We start from the raw sequence: 22427 nt of genomic DNA, 5'->3' as shown, positions 1-22427 counted from the left end.
GTCATTGTAATACACATTAGGAGACTACATTATTACTAACATATATGGTAATAATTACTTATCATGTTGATCTTTTTAATCACAAATGTATAATGTCAGGACATTTTCCCATCTTATTTCACATCTTCTCTTTACCACATTTTCCTTTTTCCCTTTCTATCTTTCTTTATAAAGATTTATTTCTTAATTTAATGATACAAAATGTATATATTTAATATTAAATTCTTCTGGTGATTGGGACAGCCTACTAATACCCATCCATTTATCCTTGCATGTCATTCAAAGACATTTAAATTATTTCTAACATGTGCCATAATGCAAGGAAGTTTGGATCATTTCAGTTCTATGTTCTAAGTTTCTATGGTAATTTTTTATTAAGTTATTTGATGTTTCATATTTTCATATTTCTTAGGTTGTTTTTCTCTTTTCATTTGATTCCTTCAGGAGTCTTCAAACTATACTATCTATTCCATGGGCCAAATTCAGTTTGCAGCCTATTTTGGTATACATCCAAGTTAAGAATATATTTCTTAGTGGCGCCTGAGTGGCTCAGTCAGTTAAGTGTCCAAATTCGGCTCAGGTCATAATCTTGCCATTCACGAGTTCAAGCCCCACATCACACTCTATTCTGACAGCTCAGAGCCTGGAGCCTGATGTGGATTCTGTGCCTCCCTCTCTCTCTGCCCCTCCCCAACTCATGCTCTGTCTCTCTCAGTCTCTGTCTCTCAAAAATAAACATGAAAAAAAAAGAATATAATTTTTATATAATTTAAGTGTTGCAAAAAAACGAATAAACAAAGAAGAATATGCACCGAGAACTTAGTGACCTACAAAGCTGAAAATATTTAGTATCTTGTACTTTATAGAAAATGTTTACAGATGCCTGGATTACTTCATCTGAGAATAATTTCAAAGAACATTTCTATGTGGCAAAATTTTGAAGGCCTGTATGTTTGATAATATTTAATATTTCATTTGTACATCAAAATGCTAATTTAGGTGGATATATAGTTCTGTGTTCAAATTTCTTTGTTTTTTTTTCAATAGTTGAAAATTTTTACTTCATTTTCTTCTTGCAGTTCTGTAGCTGATGATAAAGCTGATGTTAGCCTTTTGCTTGTTTTTGGATATCTAATCTGCTTCTTCTTCCTGGAGTTTTTTCAAATCTTCACTTATTGTTTATGTATTTTATTAAGATTTTTACTTTATCTAGTTCTGCTCTCATTTGATGATGTGTTTTTAACCTATTCCGTATGATATTCATTGAGAATGTACAAATTTGGTGTTTTACTTTTATTTTTTACTTATTTATTTTATAAGTTTATTTCTTTATTTTGAGAAAGAGAGAGACTGAGCAGGGAGAGGGGCAGAGAGAGGGAGAATCATGACGTGAGCTGAAATCAAGAGTCAGATGTTTAACCCACTAAGACACCCAGGGGGCCTGGCGTTTTACCTTTAAAAAATAATTCAGGAATATTCTCAGGCATTGTTCCTTTAAATAGTACCTCCCTCCAAGTAGCATTTTGCTTCTCTACTTTTGGGGAAAGAAAAGTTTTACACATCTACTATTCTCTAGGTCTTTGAATGTTTCTATACATTTTTTTAAATCTCTTTTCTTTATCTCTTATGGCTTCACTTACTTAAAAGCAGCTTTATAGACAGAATGTTCTTAACCCCTGCAAAAGTCTTATGTTGAAGCACTAACTCACAGTGTGGCTGTCTTTAGATATGGGAGCTCTAAGGAAGTAATTAAGGTTAACAGAGGTCTTAAGGGTGGGGTCGTGATCTGATATGATTGGTGCCCAAGTTCATTCTCTCAATGTGGGCATAAAGTAGTGGGCACACCACCAAGTGGTGGGATTTTAACAAAACCAAACCTGCTGGCACCTTGATCTTGGAATGTGAGCAAACAAATTTCTTTCACGTGTATGCCATCCAGGCTGCAGACGTGGTGGTTTTTGAATGACTAACACATTTAATTTGGCCCCTTATCTGTTTCAGTGAGATATTATGATAACCCAAACCAGGAAATGTTTTCTTCTCTTTACTTATCCAAATGTAATCTCTACAAAAAGATTCTACCTATGACTTCCCTTTTCAAAAAGATTATTCTAATTACTCCACAACTTGATATATGTAATTATTCTCTAATTTATTTATCTCCTTGATGTAATACCCATAAATCCTTAGATCATGTCAAATACATATTTACTTTTGCCAATAATGGGATCAGCCCTTGATATAAAATAGGCATTTGATATATGGTGATAAATAATTATCTAATTACCATTACTGCCATGCCATAAGGTGTGTCAATCTATGGATCACAACTTGCCAGAATATAAGGATCTAAATGGAAAGTTATATACCTTTATTCTGAGTGCATGCTGACAGTATTCAGTTTTTCATGTGCTTATTTTTACAATACACATCCTTGATGACACTAGACCTGAGGATCTGAGTCTAGGGCTTTTATATCAATGATTTCAAACAAAAATACTTTGTACTAGGCTTAAAACATAGATTAGTTTGTCCAGTATTTGGGTAGATGTTGTTACTTTTTAACAAAAACTAAACAGAGATATATCTATCCATTGGAATTTCACAAACCACACCTAAGAAGTGATTCCAGGAAATTCTTAGGGCCAAATTAATTTATCATGAAGCATTTTTTTAAAATTTGAAATCATTGAAAGGGTATCAAACAATCATTACCCTTAACTTGTGTGCAAAAGCATGCATGTAAATACCTATATGCATTTGCCCAGAGAGTGGCACAAGATTTTAGGGTTCTCCAAATGGTTTCTCACTCAGTTAAAACTGAAGAAATCCTATTTCAACATTTCTACGGAATTGCATTGTATCACAATTTGAGAGGTTAATGGAGGACACAATCTTGAAACAAGTATGGAAGAACATTTGACCCAAAGAAGCTGAACGATTACAGTTCAAGCTGTACTCAAACTTGGGAATGTTAGCACACCTTTGATGAAGTAAAATGTTTAAAAAAATTTTTTCCTCAGATTTCATCAAAATCTATTAATAAAACTCTGATAAGTAGAAAAGCTGCTACTATTACTTACGTAGAGGGATTCAGATAGCATCTAAAGATGGGTAACAACTATATAAAAGACCATCACAAATAAACTATGTACAGTGTGTAGGGGAGAAAATTTTTTCCTCTACCCTTCCTCTACCCTTCTAGATTCTATTAGCCAGTCTATTTATTACACTGTCATTAAACAGATTAACAAGAGAAAAACAAATTTAATTTCAAACATACAGGAGCCCCACAAAGACATGAAAGGGTCAATGACAGGTAATTGAGGCTTGTATGCCACCCTGAGCTAAGAAGGGAGTAGGGTTCCAGGGCTTCAAAAGGAAGATAGGAAGAGCAAATGCTTGTTAAATAAATGCTTATCACGCCATGCAAAGACAGTAAGGACAGAGAGAGAAATCTGAATAAACAGACCCTGATGAGCTTCCCCCTACTCTCAGTTTACCACACATGGCCCATTCTTTTTACTGATCTCTGATGACAGCGCTCTTCTTGGACCAGGTCCTCTATCTATAGTTTTAGAAGCAATTAAGGAGGGAGGTAAAAAGTTTTTCCTGACTCTTTTGTGCCTTGTCTTCAGCTCAAAATAATCCATATAACAAAGTGGTACATTTTGTGGAGGCTCTTTCTGAACCCCTTCTAATGGTATGTCTCTGTCTCTCTCGGTCTTTCGGTGTCTCTTTCTCTCTCCCCTGTGACTGCTGAAAGCTCTTCCAGTTATTCTGGGAAATTCAGAAAGAGAATTTTAAGTATTGCTATGTCATAAAGACTCCATTTACTGGGATGAGAAATATGTTTGAACATTTCAGAAGTCAGCAAGCATGTTATTTAATTTGCTAAAATCCCAAAGCACCAATAGTTGAGCTTCTGTCACTGAGATGGTCATAACATTGTAAGGGAGGGGAAAAAAAATCCTTTTCCTCTACCCATCTTAAGTTCTCCAGCTGGAGATTAGACTGTACATTAGACTAACAAAAGACAGATTAACAAGAGAAGCAAACCTAAATTTATTAACATGTGCATCATGCATGTATACCCTGGACCACCCAGAAATGAGTAACGCAAAATGGTGGTTAGAATTTAGGCTTATATATCATTTTGGGCTAAACAAAGGAAACAGGGTTTTGGAGCTTCTGCAGAGAGGAGGCAGGTTGTGGGAGAATGACCAAGAAAAGTATGGTAAAGAAGGGTTTTTTAATAGGTTTGTTATGCAGATTTCAATTGGTGTCTTCTCCACCGATTAAGTTATTAAGAGCCCTCTTCTTTCTGGTGTGAGAGGATACATCTTTACAAATGTAAATTTCCTTAATAAATGTAAATTTCCCTTTACAAAAGGAAAACATGTGACCTATTTTTAAAGCTTTTCCTGCATCTGCTGGTTCTCAAAGGCCTAGCTCAAAAAAATCCATAAGCCAAAAAGATATATTCTGGGATACCATATTCTGGTACCTTCAAAATGTTAGTCAATACTTCCACTCACTAAACACTCCATAAAATAAGTGAGTATCTGTGCTAATACCACATGTCCCTCTAAAAATAAATTTTTATAGTTCCATCATTAATTCTGATTTGTTCTTACCATATACTTTAAACAAATTTCTTTGTAACTAGAGCTCTAAATGCAAAGATAAAGCAGCTCCTAATATAAAAAAGTTCAGCTTATAATCAAATTTAGCTTTCAAACCCATAAAACCCAAGCTCACTGTATGTATTGCATCAAGGAAGCTGAGCACAGATAAGTGGTTATTCTCTCATTTCTTTGGCCTTCATTGATTAATCATGGTGATTCTCTGTGGTGATTCAGGGGGTTGTGTGAAATCCAATTCCAAAGAAGAGACATAAAGGTCTGTCAGCTGGAAAGACAGTGCACCCTCAAGGCAAAAAACTAAAGGATTGAAGGTACCTTAACTGTAACCATCACTTGAGATTTGCTCCTTCGAGAGAAGCTAAATTTCTTGACATAAATTTTCAAGTGTAAAATGGATACCATCCTAAAGTTTTTAAGCATTCCCCATTGAATACTGATTTTGTGGTACCTTCAGTGCAAATCCCCTTCCCAAAGCATGCATGCAGCTTGTCAGAAGTCTGAAGGAATATTCTAGTGACTTGATGAAAATGTAATAGTCTTGCATATCTTCCTCATTTTTCAATTTTTTATGTCACCTGTCCTTAGGTGTTTGTTTTACACATGCTCACTCCCACAGGTGCACATGCAAGCACCCAACACAGAAAGATATGGCCAGCAAGTTATTCATTCAGATTGCTAAAGTTAATTAAGAAACTTAATCAAGGCAGAGGGGGGGAAAAGGCAATATTATGAGCTGAATTGTATCTCCCCGCTGAAATTCATATGTTGAAGTCTTAACTCTTAGTACTTCAGAATATACCTATATTTGAAGATAAGGTCATTAATGGGGTTATTAAATTAAAATCAGTTGGTAGGGTGGGCCTTATTCAATATGATGGGTGTCCTTATAAGAAGAGAAAGTTTGGACATACAGAGAGATACCAAGGGTATACACAGAGAAGAAAAACCATGAGAACACCACAAGATGGCTGTCTCCAAACCAAGGAGCAAGGCCTCAGGAAAAATCAAACCTGCCAACACCTTGATCGTGGACTTCCAGCCTCCAGAACTATGGGAAAATACATTTCTGCTGTGTAAGCCATCCTGTATGGGGGGTTTTGTTATGGCAGGCCTAGCAAACTAATACAGGTGGAAAAAAGTAAAAAAAAAAAAACCCGAGGTTTTTGTATCAAGTGTTCCAATTATTCTCTAAGTCAATGTGCTGTGCTTAGGTGATAAGCAATTACCTCGAGAGTGACACTATTGTGCAGCTCAGCAAAACTTAGTATATGGTTATAAATTTAGGGTGTTAACTAATTTATTTATTTATTCAATCATAATAATTGTACATCATCTATTAGTATATATATGTCTAAGCCATGTTACCTGGTCTGAAGGAGTTTATAATATAATTCTAAGGCTAAACATAACTAAATAAATGTACATAAGCTGAGGATATATGAGCAATGAAAGATAGGCAAAGTAAAAGGGTCACATAATTCCAGCAGAATATACATACAGCTAATTTATTTAATGATCAATAACATTTGTTCATCAGTTATACCATAACAGGCGCTGAACTAACCCCTTTATATTCACGTACTTATTTAATAGTCACAAAAATTCTTTCACCTGGGCATCAATATCTCCCTTTTTCAAATAATTTAAACTAAATATCAGAGATTAAAGAAATTGCTCAAGACCACATAGATAGTAAATGGCAAAGAGGGTGTGAAGTTAGATTGATCTGGTAAAAGAACCTGTGTTTTAAACACCGTGCTATCTAGAGATTCAGTTGTCTACTGCTTCAAATATCCATAAGAAATATTAAATATTTTTTTCAGATACTTCTCAGTGCCTTAATGTGAAAAATAAAAGGCACATTTACTAATTTGCTTATATATGTTTATTCCTAAATAGTCTGTCATCATTAAATGATGCTAAGAGCAAGAAAAGATGTTCAAGTTATTCTTGTTCAAATCTCTTATTATCAGTTGGGAAAAGTTACATGAGTTATACAATGCTATGAAGCCAGAGGGTGAAATACTGTGCTGTTCCATTTGCCAGCACATGAACAGTTTACTATTTTATGATTATATAAGCTTGCAACAGAATGTTAAAAAATAATAATTCATAGCTTCCTTTGAGTTTTGCTACGGAAACAATCAGTAGTACTGTAACACTCTGCTTAGTGGCTTAATTTGTTCATGTTAGAAGCTACAGTCTCATTTCATAATGGAGGATTAACAGCCTCAAAGAGAAGCACTTTACAGACCACATTTTGAGTATCATTTGAAGACACATGAGTGGGACCTTTAGTTCCTTAGCTTCTCTTCTTTCTCTTGCACTAGATAATGATGCAGAAAACTAATGTAGAATAAGTAGATAGAAAGCCCTTAACCTTATTAGCTATGTAAGCTATGTACGTTAAATGTTTTAAATAAAAATTTTCCATATCTACAGGGAAAAAATAACACCTACTTTATATACACTCTATCAGATAAATTAAAGATCATTTATATAAAATGTGGCACAGAGTAGGCACCTAACAAAGTAACTAACATCAATATGAGTCTATGAAGGAAAGTTTATTTTGAGCCCATATATCTCTGATTTAATTTATGACAAAGATAGTTTACTGATAAACACAAAGTTTTGTCCAGAAAAGATAATGGAATCACTAAACTACTTAGTATTCCAAGAGTAGTAACAGCAGTAGGACAGTATCAGAAACAATATTGGTGGGGTTGACTGTTAAAACAACTAGAACAAAGTGTATGTCCATTCTTGTCACTTATAAAAGCAGCAATAAAAAATGCTGGAATTCCCAGCATTGATTCAATAAGCTGGATTGACTGTAAAAAATTCTAAAAACAGAAAATATTATATATTAAAAAAAATTTCAGACAGTGGATGTCAGCACAAATTGTACTCCCTGAGAGTGGAAAAGTAAACAAGAGCCATAAATTTGCAACAGATTTTTGCCTGGAAGCAATTTCTGGACCATGATTCCATGAGAGAGCTTGTAAGTGGAAAATGACAGTCTCCGTGAGTTGCAGAGACAGAGATAAGAGTTCAGAGAATATGACCTAGCTGGAATTTATAGAAAAGATCTTTAGAAAATGAGGAGTTATGCAGAAAACAACCTATACAGGAGTTTCTTGGAGCTTTGACTGTAAATCTCTATGAGGCTGGGCAAAAAATAATCAAAAAATAGTAAACCAAACAATTCTGATAGCTCAAACAGAACTTGAAAATATCTGACTTCCAACCTCCCAGAATGGACAATCCTTGTTGAATATGGAGAGGGTTTGGGAGAGAGCCTAGTAATACCATGTCTTAGTGCTGTGGCTAAGTCTAAAGCAAAGACTGGACTAGAATACCTTTAAACTTAAAAACAAGTTCAGAAAGGATTGAGCCAATAGGTAAGTAACTTAATTACCTGATAGAACAAAGCTCAACATTCTTTAGAACAATGCTATAAAACAATGATGTAATGCATTGGAATGGGATGATTCTTCCTGCCATGAATAAAAAATTACTAAGCATTTCAAGCAGCAGGAAAATGGGACCCAATCCAGAAGAATAAATAGTAAATAAAAATAGATCCAGAAATGTTTGTGGTAGTGGATTTGACAGAGTAGGATATCAAAAGAGCTATAACAATATGTTCAATAATATAGAGGACATCATAAATATAAAGGTGACAGAACTGAAGGAAATTCTAGAAGTAAAAATGCAATATCTGAAATGGAAAAGTCATTGGATGAGATTAACCTCAAGTGAGAGACTGTAGAAAAAAATTAGTGAACCTGAAAATAGAAAATAGTAGCTATCAAAACTGAAGTACAAAGAGAAACAAGAAAAAGATTGAAAAATATGAAGAAAACCTTAGTATCTATTGGAAAATATCAATTGGTTCAACATACCTGTAATGAAAGCCCAAGAAGAAAAATAATGTAGAACAAGTGGATGGTATATTTGAAGTTTAATGGCCAAAATGTTCCCAAATTTAATGAAAAATTTAAACTCACAGAATGGAAAACTCAATAAACCCCAAGACAGATAATCCCCAAGCATACACACATGAGTGCACATATACACACACAAACAAGCAATAGCTCAAAAAAATTACTTAAAAGCATTGATAACGACAAAATTTCAATATCTTCCAGAGAATAAAACAAATGATATTCAAGCTTTCCACAGACCTGCGGAAAATACGATTAATAATACACATACTGAAAATTTAGTATATCCCTTATACTTATCTAAGTACTTCATATGTATCAACTTATTTAATCCTCAGTATAATTTTGTGATGTAGATACTAATCTGATCACTCCTACATTTTTATAAATGAGGAAATTGATGAAAAGTGAGGTTCAGTAATGTACCGAAGTATGCATACCAAATGATTGCTATTTTTGTATTTCAAATAATTAATATATTTTTAAAAAGCAACAAAATCAGTATTTTCAACTGTATTTCTGTATGTTTTCAGAAATTCAACTTTTTCTCTAGAGCTTTCTCAGTGTTTTCACTTAGGTGCTTTGAAATGCTAGAAACCCATTTATGCTAGCTGAAAAAACAAGAAGAAAAAATTGTAAGGCTCTATTTGTGTTTTATTTTTTCTAGTGTCAATTGATACAGCTTTATCTCAGAAGGAACCAGAACTTAAAATTTTAGACAGTAAGGTCATCTGAAACTAGGCTCATCCTGGAACATCTGTTCCCACCTACTCTTTTTTTTTTTTTTTCCATTCACGAAGTAGACAATGCTTGTGCTTATCCCCTGAGTGTGTATATTACATTTCTAGTACATTCAGAAGCTGCCTCTTAACACTATTCACTATTTCCAAGGAAAGATAATCTGATTGGTCCATTTTGGGTCAGGTAGGATCCATCCCTGACTGAAGTATGGAGGGGATGTTTGGGCTCACACAGTGAAATGTATGGAGAGGGAAGATTTCAGAGAATTTCTGGGTGGATTATAGACTCATATGACAGAAGATATCCCCTATGGGACACCTGGATGGCTCAGTCTGTTAAGTGTCTGACTTCAGCGCAGGTCTTGAGCTCATGGTTTGAGATTTCGAGCCCTGCATTGGGCTCTGTGCTGACATCTCAGAGCCTGGAGTCTGCTTCAGATTCTGTGTCTTTCTCTCTGCCCCTCCCCTATTGCATTCTATCTCTCCTTCTCAAAAATAAACATTAAAAAAAGTAAAATAAAAATAAAAGATACCGTCTAAATATAGTAATACATTTGTGAAGTTACACAAATCCTTGAAAATACCATGTTTCATGTGGATGTTAAGAGCAGAGTAGGTAAGGTACACATCTGGAGCTTCAGAGAACTATGGGATCAGCCTTCTGGTCACTAATCTCATATGCTCCTGTTAGAATTTCATTATCTTTCATGACTTCTCCAAATAATGAAAATGAAGATTGGTAAATTACGTCCTCATGAAGTCACTTAGAATGGTCAGAACACACATCTCTGTTTAGTATTTTGAATTCATGTGTCAACATGGATTTGGGTTGCATGCAGCTGCAGTCCCACCCCCCATGACAGAAGACACACAAAAGCCATAAGCTACATAGAGAGCAGACTATTCCAAACCGTGTTTTACAAAGCATTAATCAGAGATGGATTCTGTAACAAAAATAAGTCAGGGAATATCTGTATCTGATATAACCCCTCCTGAAGAAACAAAACACGTATTAGTACATAAGAAACTTCTTTCAAGCCCTATAGCTAAGGAAACTTCTTTACTTTTTCTGACTACAATGTCTAATACAGTTCCCTTTTTTAGTAATGGATAAATAATGCAAATATAAGCAATTTTTTTTAAATGGTTGGTTAAGGATTGGATAATTTATTGGTTCATGTAACCAAGTTTGGGAAGAGCAATTAGCCTGAAACAATTATATCTGTTAATCTGACATCTTTGAAATCTTCCCTCTCCATACATTTCACTGTGTGAGCCCAAACATCCCCTCCATACTTCAGTCAGGGATGGAGCCTACCTGACCCAAAATGGACCAATCAGATTATCTTTCCTTGGAAATAGTGAATAGTGTTAAGAGGCAGCTTCTGAATGTACTAGAAATGTAATATACACACTCAGGGGATAAGCACAAGCATTGTCTACTTCGTGAATGGAAAAAAAAAAAAAAAAGAGTAGGTGGGAACAGATGTTCCAGGATGAGCCTAGTTTCAGATGACCTTACTGTCTAAAATTTAAGTTCTGGTTCCTTCTGAGATAAAGTTGGTACTTTATGAGAATTAATACATTTGGCATGAAAAGATAGTGAAAAGTCACATTCCTGTTTTTTCTATATTTTACTGTGGTAAATATACGTAAAACATAAAACATGCCATTTTAACCACTTTTAAATGTACAATTAAGTGAAATCAATTACATTCACAATATTGTGCAACATCACCATTATCTATTTCCAAAACTTTTTCATGACCCCAAGCAGACACTCAGTAACATTATACTGAATAATGCTTCAATGAACATTGGCATACAAGCATCTGTTTCAGTCCTGGTTTTTAATTCTTTTGGTTATATATACCTAGGACTGGAATTGTTGGGTCATATTGTTGGGTCTGTGTTTAGCTTTTTATGGCACTTTCAAATGGTTTCCACAGTAGTTTTACCATTTTACATTCCTACCAGCAACGTACAGGGTTCCCATTTCTCCACATTTTCATGTTGCTCATTTTTTAATAGCTAAAACTCTTACCATGAATACCAGTCTCCTGTCATGCAAGATTCAAATTCACACTTTGGAAATATTACAAATTATATATCATTACTCATTTATGCTTCTCTGAAAGTGCTAATGTTATTTTCATTAATAGTAATGATAATGATAATAGTATCAATATACATCAAGGGTCTGCTCTAATCAGAAAGGTTGAAAAAGTACCTTAGACTGTTGAAGGAGAGTGACTCTGACAAAGCAATTCTTTTATGGGCTTTCCTGGATCGGGTCCCATAAATGCATCAAGTAACTGATCTTAATTTTTTTTAAATAGATTTTCTGCCAAGGAAAAAGATATTCATCCATTCTAAATCATTAAATGAGCTCTCTGGTAAGAACGAGTCCCTTGAGAGTTGGGCAAGGCAATGTATCTCTATTTTCTAACACGTGATTATCTAGTATACCTAAGAATCACAGATCTAAGATGAAGACGAGGGAGTGAATTCATACGCATTGAGCTCCTACTAAAGGAAATTTCTCATTTAATTTTCACAGTGGCACTATGAGCTGGGAAGACAGTATACAGTAGTGAAGCACCTGGAGTGTGGGTTCAGATTATTTGGGTTCAACTCCTAATTCACATCTGAATATTTACATCATCTTTATTTAGCTTCTTCCTTTCCTTCCTTCCTTCCTTCCTTCCTTCCTTCCTTCCTTCCTTCCTTCTTCCCTCTGTCGTTCCCTCCCCTGTTCCTTCTTTTTCTTTCTTCCTATTTTTTTCTTTCAACATATATTTATTGAGCGTCAAATTATGTTTCTTGGGTGATCAAAAATGGCACAATTTCTGTCCCTTGGAAATTACACACCACTTAAAAATATAAACACATAAATGAAAATGCTATAAACAATAAAAACAAAGTATGGAAAGAGGTTAGAGAGTAGCCAGTTTTATTACCTGCAAATGGATTATTAATAATGCCTACCTCAAAGAGCTGCTATGACAAGTTAAAATGTGATGAATCATATAAAGTGCTTGTCAGAATGCTTGACTCACAGGGCATGTTATGAGGTGAAGAAAAAATTAAGATCCAGATAGTTCAAGTATTTAATTCAGAATCACTTGGCTAGTAAGTGCAGCACTAGAATTGAAATACAATTTGCCTATCCAAAACATCTTTCCATCATACTGTGCTTCCATCCTGAGATTCCAAATATTAAGGGGCAGAGAGATACCAACACTGATGCATTTCTTAAGAAGTATCTTTGCTCTATTATTAGCAAAAACATATTCCTCATAAATCATATAAATACCCTAAAGCAGGAGTGGAGATGAGTCACTTCCATATTTGAAGTCAAAATCAACATATTTCTTAAACAAAGTGTTCAAGATAGGGAATTTTATAAAATTCCTTCTTTCTTGCTGTCTTTCATTATCTGGAACAATAATATCATATTATCCTTGAGCTTGAGTTCTAAGGAAAAGGTATCTATCCATGAAATTCAAATATCTCCCTAGACCAGTGTAAGTTATGACCAGAATAAGAATTTGGGGAGCTCACAAACTACTTTGCCATCAGCAAGCCCTACCCAGGATATTTTATCAGAGTCTAGGGAATTGGAAGAAGTTAGAAGCCACACTCCCTGCTAAAGTTGACAATGGGTCATGTATGTACACTTGATTCCCTAGCTTCTTTGGATCTCCACATATATCAGGTGACAGTGTGTTCCAGATTGTTTGGTTCATGTGTACATTGGTTGTCCTGCCATCATTATTAATATCCCCCTTCTTTTCCTGTTAAAACCATGCCTCTTTGCCTAATAAATCACATGTTCACTCTTCACATAAGCATTCAGGCATACAGTGGGTAACACTTTGTAGTGTTAGAACTTGTCAGTGAGGAGATTTTACTTTGATTATTTCAGTTCTGGAAGGCAGTCAAAAATCCACCCTTTCAGGTACTTTCTAGTTTGATACGATGAGATTCAGTTTGAGTTTTAACATCTACTGGCTCACAATATAACTGTTAATAGTACATGTCCATTATTTTCTATTCTCAATTCCACATACCTACATTGCAAGTAAAAATTGATTGTCTCAATAAATGTAAAAAAAAAAAAAAAAAAAAAAAAAAAAAACCAACCAAAAAACCCAGTCTCTGTAGTGGTATTTCAGATCATTAACGAAAGTTTTATAAATAAGGTTTTTATCCCTTTCTTGAATAGGATAAAAACAAAAACAAAAACAAAAACAAAGCAAATATGTGTGTTCAGTAGAAGCAATATTGATCTAAAAGGGAGGTGAGGGGGCGCCTGGGTGGCTCAGTCGGTTAAGCGGCCGACTTCGTCTCAGGTCATGATCTCGCGGTCCGTGAGTTCGAGCCCCGCATTGGGCTCTGTGCTGACAGCTCAGAGCCTGGAGCCTGTTTCAGATTCTGTGTCTCCCTCTCTCTGACCCTCCCCCGTTCATGCTCTGTCTCTCTCTGTCTCAAAAATAAATAAACATTAAAAAAAAATTAAAAAAAAAAATAAAAGGGAGGTGAGGATTACGGTGCTTCCAGACTCAACATGGCTTTAGTTGCTATGTTTTCTAACTGAAAACTGGTAAACAGACTGAAAATACATAAAAAATAAACATAATCTCACAGCAGGTGTTTGTTGGTCATAAGAAAATATTTTAGAGAAGCTCCAACTCATTATCTTCTTTGGTATCCAGTGAAATAGCAAAATAAACAAACTCTTAAAATTTCCCTTTGGTTTTTGCATCAAGGGATGGATAATTTTCTTGAGTAAAAACACACATTTAAGCTTGTCCAAAATTGGATAGCTTTCTCAGTCAACTGAGTTTTAGAAAGTGTAACTTTGAACTTAGAGGAAAAATTAAAGCCTAAACTTCTTAACTGGCATTTGGAGTACAGACTAGTCCTGACTTACATGCTACCCTCCCTAACATCTTTACTAAAACCAAACTGAACTACCTAGGTACCAGAGAAACTGCTCTTTTTTGTGTTAATGAATTCCTTCATACTTTTCCTTCCACCCGTGCTGGTTTGTCTTTCCATTGCAATAAGTTTGAATCCCACTTAGTTCCCACTGTGAACACTTTCAAATGAATTCATTTTTCTCCTCCTTAAAAATCTATGGAGTAGTCTCTCTGAGCTACCCTTTCAAGCTTATGTTGCAAGCATGTATGTATCCACCTGATTTTTTTGTTCTAGAGGGCAAGTTTCATATGTAATTAATCTTCTGTAAATCACTAATGCTACAATGATTTTCTCATACATGTCATGTCCAAAGCAAGTTTGTCAAAGAATAAATCAAGAAAGGAAGGAATGAAGAGAAATTAAGGAAAGGAAAATGGAAGGGAAAAAGAGAAATTATAAACACAATGTTTCTGATGTATTAAAACAGCTCTTACCGTGGTGTACTGAAAGACCATGGTGACATACTTGATCTCCCAGGATGACAAAGGCATGTACTCTTCCAAAATATGTGTTAAATGTGCTAATCTATATAAAGACTGACTGGCACATATTAACACTTTCTATGGTTATCTTGTGAGACAGTTTGCCAACATCCTACATCAAACTGACTCAAAGTGGTAATGGCTTGGTGTACTGGAATGGGCACACAATTTCACTCAGAGAATTCAAATCTCAGCTCACCCACCTAAAAGGCACACTTAGCCAAATTATTTTGACTCTTGTAATCAAAACTTCCTCATGTGTACAATGAGGATTACAGTAGAACTAATGTAATAAGGCTGTGCTAATTATTAAGGAGTCATTTAATAAATGGCAGTTGTAGTAGAGTTAAAAGACAGATTTTCTTAATCAGTTTACTATTTTTTAATTTTTACAAGGAGTACTCTAGAGTTATTAAGCTGTTAACTGTAATCTTTGCAATGATTCATAATTGTAATAGACATTGCTAGTACATCATCCATGATTCACTTGAATACTTTGACAAATTTCCAGGGAATTACACCCCCCTCTGTTTCTTTTTTTAATAGACTTTATTTTTATAACAGTTTTAGGTTCATAGCCAAATTGAGAAAAAGTACAGAAATTTTCCATATACCCCTGCCACCACATAGGCATAGCCTCCATCCTTCATTATTAACATCCCATTATTAACCCACCAGAGTGGTATATTTGTTACAACTGATGAACCTACACCGACACACCATTATCATTTAAAGTCCATAGTTTACATGAGGGTCCGTTCTTGTATATTCTATAGGTTTGGATGAATGTATAATATACATCCACCATTGTAGTATCCTATAAAACAGTTTCACTGCCCTAAAAAATATTCTGTGCTCAGCCTATTTGTCCTTCCCTCCACCCAACCCCTAACAACCAATGACCTCTTTACTATCTCCATAGTTTTGAAGGTCACGTAATTGGAGTGTACAGTTTATAGCTTTTTCAGACTGGTTTATTTCACTTAGTAATATGCATTTAAGTTTTCTCTGCGTGTTTTTTTTCCCCATGGTTTTACAACTCATTTATTTTTTGGCATTAAATAATAGTTGTTTACGAACAACTATATACCACAGTTCATCCATTCATCTGCTGAAAGGCATCATATTTGCTTCCAGGTTTTGGCAATTATGAATAAAGCTGTTATAAACATCCATGGGCAAATGTTTATGTGTACATAAGTTTTCAACACCTTTGGATAAATACCGAGGAACATGATTGCTGGATCATACAGTAAGAGTATGCTTACTTTTGTAAGGAATGGTCAAACTGTCTTCCAAAGTGGCTGCACCATTTTTCATTCCCACCAGCAATAAATGACAGTTCCTGTTGTTCTACATTGTCACTAGTATTTGGTGTTCTCAGAACTCCAGATTTTGACTATTCTAATAGATGTGAAGTGGTAGTGTTTGTAATTTTTTTAATTAATTAATTTCAGGGGGAGCAGAGAGAGGGGAAGAGAGAGAGAATCCCAAGAAGGCTTTGCACTGTCAGCGAGGACCTCGATGCAGGGCTCAAACTCACAGAACCGTGAGATCATGACCTGAGCTGAAACCAGGAGCTGGATGCTTAACCAACTGAGCCACCCAGGAGCCCCAGTGGCAGTGTTTTAATTTGCATTTCTCTGACGACATATGATGTGGAACATCTTTTCTTTTCCTGTAATTATTTATCATCTGTATATTTTCCTTGGTTAAGGTTAAGGTCTTTGGCCCATTTTTTTTTTAATTGGCTTGTTTATTTTCTTATTGTTGAGTTTTAAGACTTCTTTGTATATTTGGGTAGCAGTTCTTTATCACATACGTGTTTTGTAAAATTTTCTCCCAATCTGTGGCTTATCTGTTCATTCTCTTGACATTGTCTTTCACAAAGCAGAAGTTTTTAATTTTAATGAATTCCAGCTGATCAGTTATGTCTTTCATGAATCATGTCTATGATGTTGTATCTAAACAGTCATTGACAGACCCCAGATCATCTAGATTTCCTGCTATGTTATCTTCTAGCAGTTTTATTGCTTTGTGGTTTTGTTTTTTTTTTTTTTTTTTTAGATCTTTAATCCATTTAGAGATAGGTTTGGGGAAGAATGTAAGATCTGTTTCTAGACTATATATTTTTTTCATGTGCATGACCAGTTATTTTAGCACCAATTTGTCTCCATTGTATTCCCTCTGTTCCCTTGATAAAGATAAATTGACTATGTGAGTCTATTTGTGGACTTTCTATTCTGTTTTATTGATCTATTTGTCTATGTTTTTGTCAGTCTCAAACTGTATTGATTACTATAGAATCACAGTAAGTCTTGAATTGGGTAGTATCAGTCCTTCAACTTTGTTCTTCAATATTATGTTGGCTATTCTGGATCATTGCTTTCCATACAAACTCTGGAATCGATTTTGATGATACCCACAAAATAACTTACTGGGATTTTGATTGAGATTGCACTGAATCTATAGACAGAGTTAGGAAGAACCAGCATCTTCACATTACTGAGTCTTCCTATCCATGAACATGGAATATCTATCCATATGTTTAGTTCTCCTTTGATTTCTTTCATCAGAGTTTTGTACATTTCATCCTATAGATTTTGTATATATTTTGTTAGATTTGTATCTAAGTATTGTTCTTTTGGCAAAGTGCTAATGTAAATGGTATTGTGGTTTTAATTTCAAATTCTACTTGATCTTTGCTAGTATATAAGAAAGTGATTGATTCTTATATATTAACCTTGTATCCTAAAACCTTGCTTTGTTCCTAATCTTCATGGAAAACTTTGAAGGTCTCATCAGTAAGTATGATATCAGTTGTGGAGGTTTTATAAACATTCTTTATCAAGTTGAAGACGTTCCCCTATGTTCCTAGTTTTCTTGGAAATTTTATAATAAGTGGGTGTTGGATTTTTTTTTTAAATCATGAATGCAAGTTGGATTTTGTCAAATGCTTTTTCAGCATCTATTGATATGATCATGTGATGTTTCTTTTTTAGCCTCCTGATGTTATGTACTACATTAACTGATTTCTAATGTTGAACTAGCCTTGCATAACTGGGATAAATCTCACTTGGTTGTAATATATAATTCTTTCTATGCATCACTAGATTTGACTTGCTAGTATTTTGCAGAGGACTTCTGCATATATGTTCATGAGAGATGTTGGTCTGTAGTTTTCTTTTCTTGTAATGTCTTTGTCTGATTTTGGTATTATGATAACACTGTCCTCATAAAATGAGTGAGGAAGTATTTCCTGTGTTTCTTTTTTTAAGGCAACTAGTATATAATCTTTTTAAAAGCTTTGTTGAGTTATAATTAATATATAAAATGCACATTTATATATATATATATATATATATATATATATATATAGAGAGAGAGAGAGAGAGAGAGAGTGTTTGGACATATTATAGAAAATTGTTATCATTTCTTCCTTGTATATTTGACAGAATTCACCAGGGAATCCATCTGGGCCTAGTGCTTTCTATTTTGAAAGATTATTTACACAATGGAGTACTATGTGGCAATGAGAAAGAATGAAATATGGCCCTTTGTAGCAACGTGAATGGAACTGGAGAGTGTTATGCTAAGTGAAATAAGCCATACAGAGAAAGACAGATACCATACGTTTTCACTCTTATGTGGATCCTGAGAAACTTAACAGAAACCCATGGGGGAGGGGAAGGGAAAAAAAAAGAGGTTAGAGTGGGAGAGAGCCAAAGCATAAGAGACTCTTAAAAACTGAGAACAAACTGAGGGTTGATGGGGGGTGGGAGGGTGGGGAGGGTGCGTGATGGGTATTGAGGAGGGCACCTTTTGGGATAAGCACTGGGTGTTGTATGGAAGCCAGTTTGACAATAAATTTCATATATTGAAAAAAAAAGAAAGATTATTTATTATTGATTCAATTTCTTTAACAGATGTAGGCAGAAATTGATCCATTATAGTTCAGGGTTTTCTTACTTTGACATTAGTAGTCCCCACAGAAGTTTCTGCTCTGGTGAATTTTGATTCTCTGTATTCCCATTCTCTGCATTTTTGAAGGCATTAATTTGCTCTATGACCTCATGTCTCTTACAGATCCAAAAAGAGTTGCTGACTTTTACATTTGTTCAGATTTCACATTCTGTTAAGACAGAATGGTGACTTCCAAGCTTCTTACATACTCAATTGGAAGCCAGAAGTCCATCTCCTTTGGTTGTTCTTTTAACTATTCTATTTCATGTCTCTCTTTCAAGAAATGCCATTTAATTACTAGAGTTGCTTTTTATTTTTCTCATACTTGTAGTGATCTGGCAATGCCAGCATCATGGTGCAATTAGTCAATGACTGGCAATTGCCAAATATGAAAGCTTAAACTTCCTGTCCCAGGTAAGGAAAAACTTCAAAGTACAATTATACTCCAACTTGCCTGTGTGAAATTCAGGTACAGCTGGGATTTTGCCAGAAACTGACACATGTTTATTATCTTCTCTTTCTCTATTAGGGTTTTCCTTGGAATCTTGTGCACATGTTTTGTTTTTTTTTTGTTTTTTTTTTTTTTTTTGGTCTTAGAGTCTACTTCTGGAAAAGCCAACCTAAGAAAATGATGTATTACAGAGGAAAGTGGAATGGAAAAGTTTGGTATACAGCATCAATCCCCACTGAGTTGAAGATTTTTCTGTAGCAATATTATTGTCTTTTCCCCAGAAATTGATTTATTTCTATTTTATTGAACTTACCATCTGTAGTGCCTACCATCTATTACTCATTTGGCATTTAATTTAATGTATTAGTTTTCTATTACTGTGTAACAAATTACCAAAAACTTAGCAGTTTAAATATCTATCTATATCTATCTATTGATATATATTGATATAGATATAGATAGATAGATAGATAGATAGATAAATCTTACAATTTCTGTAAGTAAAAAGTCAAGCCATAGGTTAGCTGCAACCTCTGCTCACCATTTTATCAGGCTGAAATCAAAATGTCAGCCAGGACTCTGATCTCACCTACGGCTCAGGGTCGTCTTCCAAAGTGTGTGTTTGTTGGCAGAATTTAGTTTTTTGTGTTTATTAGAATAGTCCCCATTTCTTGTTGCCTATTTGCCAGGGAATGCCCTCAGGTTCTAGAGACTGACCTTGTGTCCTTGCCATATGGCTCTCTCCATATTCATTTCACAACATGTTTGCTTACTTCTTCAATGCAAGCAGGAGCAGTCTCTGGCACTTTGGATTTATATGATCTCTTCTAAAGACTCATCTAAATAAGTCAGGCCCACCCAGGATAATCTCTTTTTATGAACCCAATGTCAATTGATTGGGAACCTAAATAACATCTGAAATATGCCTTCTGATATATAATGTAACATGGTCACATTGTGATGACTCATCATATTCACAAACCCCGCCTCCCCCTCACTCACACAGGGGAGGGGTTCCTACAGGGAATATATAGCAGGAAGGTGGGAATCTTGGAGACCACTGACTTGCCTACTGCACTTCTTTTACCCCATATACTTCTTGCATACAGAACCTTTTGCTTGAGAGTGATGTTCTATGACGTAAAATCATTATGGATTTTAAGGGGTGGTTGTGATGGTGATTGTGGTCATAGCTATTACTGTCATTTTATAAAAAGAAACCATATGTCTTCGTTATGTGATTCCCACAATCCAAATATCAAATCAGGAGTGCCTGGGTGGCTCAGCTGGTTAAGAGTGGGACTCTTGATATCGGCTCAGGTCATGATCTCATAGTTTGTGAGATCAAGCCCCATGTAGGGCTCTGTGCTAACAGTGCAGATCCTGCTTGGGATTGTCTCTTCCTCTCTCTCTGCCCCTCCCCTGCTTAAGCACATGCATGTGCTCATGCTCTCTTTCTCCCAAAATAAATAAATAAATAAATAAATAAATAAATAAATACTTAAAAGACACAAAAGTGGCGCCTAGGTGGCTTAGTCAGTTGAGCATCCAAATTCGGCTCAGGTCATGATCTCACAGTTCATGAGTTCAAGCCCCACATTGGGCTCGCTGCTGTCAGCACAGAGCCTGCTTTGGATCCTCTGTCCCTCTCTCTCTCTATCCCTTCCCTGTGCATGCTCTCTCAAAAATAAGTAAAACATAAAAAATAATTTAAAAAATTTTAAAAACAAAAAACAACCAAACAAAAACCAAACAAAAAAGCAAAATATCAAATCAGAAAACATTACCCCAAGAACTTTCAAGAAATATAGACCTAGATTCAAGTTCAATTTATATGGCAAGTTATTTGATTTCTACAATTCTTTATTTTGCTTATAAAATGGGTATAATACTACTTGTTTCACAGGGTGCTGAGAGGATTAGAAGAAATTATTAGACAAGTGGCTGACAAGTAATACATGCCTAACGAATGAGAGGGACTTTATCTTCCTATTCCTTGTATTACAGAATGTCTTAAATGAATTTTCCAGAAAGAGAAGCCATTTTTTTCAAAAATGTAGAACATGTTTGCCTGACAAGCAGCAGATGCTTTGGAAAGTAATTAACCAGTGCATACAGACAAGAACATTTATCAGTCACAGGAAGCATTTAACACTAAAAGGTAGTCTCAGAGAGGTAAGGAGAATTACAAAAAGTCAATTGCAAAATGTTTTTCCCCTGTGTAGAGCAGACGGAGGGGCTTATGACATGGAGAACTGTCAAAGAAGCCCCATATTTTGCAAGTGGTAAGATATAAGAGCCTGCAGGTGTGGAAACTTAATTGGTTTTATGACATGGGGAAAATTAGATGTTTTCTAGGGAAGTATACCTTATCTTCATTGTCTGGGGACTTTAGGGCTTCAGCTATAGAAGGACAGCACTAGGTAAGATTTTAACTAATATTAATTAATGAACTCTTTAGAATACTGGTAAACATACTGCTTTTGTATACAAATAGTTCAAAAAATATTTAAGTTTGTTAGGGGTTTTTGATCTTGAATTTTAAAGAACATTTACTAAGTGCTTCCTATGGACCAGTGTGCTGCATATTTGTATTTATGGCCTATAGCAATTCATGGTGAGATATATACTTGCCTTATTATCACTTAGTCACAAAAGAGAAAACCAAGACTCAAAGAAATTAAGAAACTTTTCCAATCAGGCTAACACAAAGGATAGAAAGGGACAGAAGCAGGGCTGTAATCCAGCTGTGCATAGATCCCAAACTGCACGCCAAACCTGTCTGCCAACATATTTAAAGTAACCTGCCCTTAGCAGATTCAAGCCTGAATCTTGGTTGTCGGTTAGGAATCACCCTGCTATGATCTCTTCAGGGGACCTTTTCCATAGGGTTTCCTGATTTGCATTCACTGATCTACTTCTATTCTTTCTACTCTGTGCCCCCTGTGGGCTGGCTGGGGGAATGGAAGTCAGGGCAGGTATGAGAAATTCTAGCAGGAAGTAGCCTCTGATGAATGCTTGATTTACAGAAACAGAGGAATGCTCACTGGTGTCACCCATGCTCTCTAATGCTTTCACACATGCTAGTGTGTTAACAGCAAGGCCCATCACAAATGACTATCTCCACTTTCAAATCATCTCTTATTATCTCTGCTCAGTGACTGTGGGCAGGTTTAATCTATTCCTCGCCATTCAAACCATTTTATTCT

Source organism: Panthera uncia, chromosome D1, assembly GCF_023721935.1.
Source record: "Panthera uncia isolate 11264 chromosome D1, Puncia_PCG_1.0, whole genome shotgun sequence".
Lineage (NCBI taxonomy): Eukaryota > Metazoa > Chordata > Mammalia > Carnivora > Felidae > Panthera > Panthera uncia.
This window is presented reverse-complemented; position numbering follows the sequence as displayed.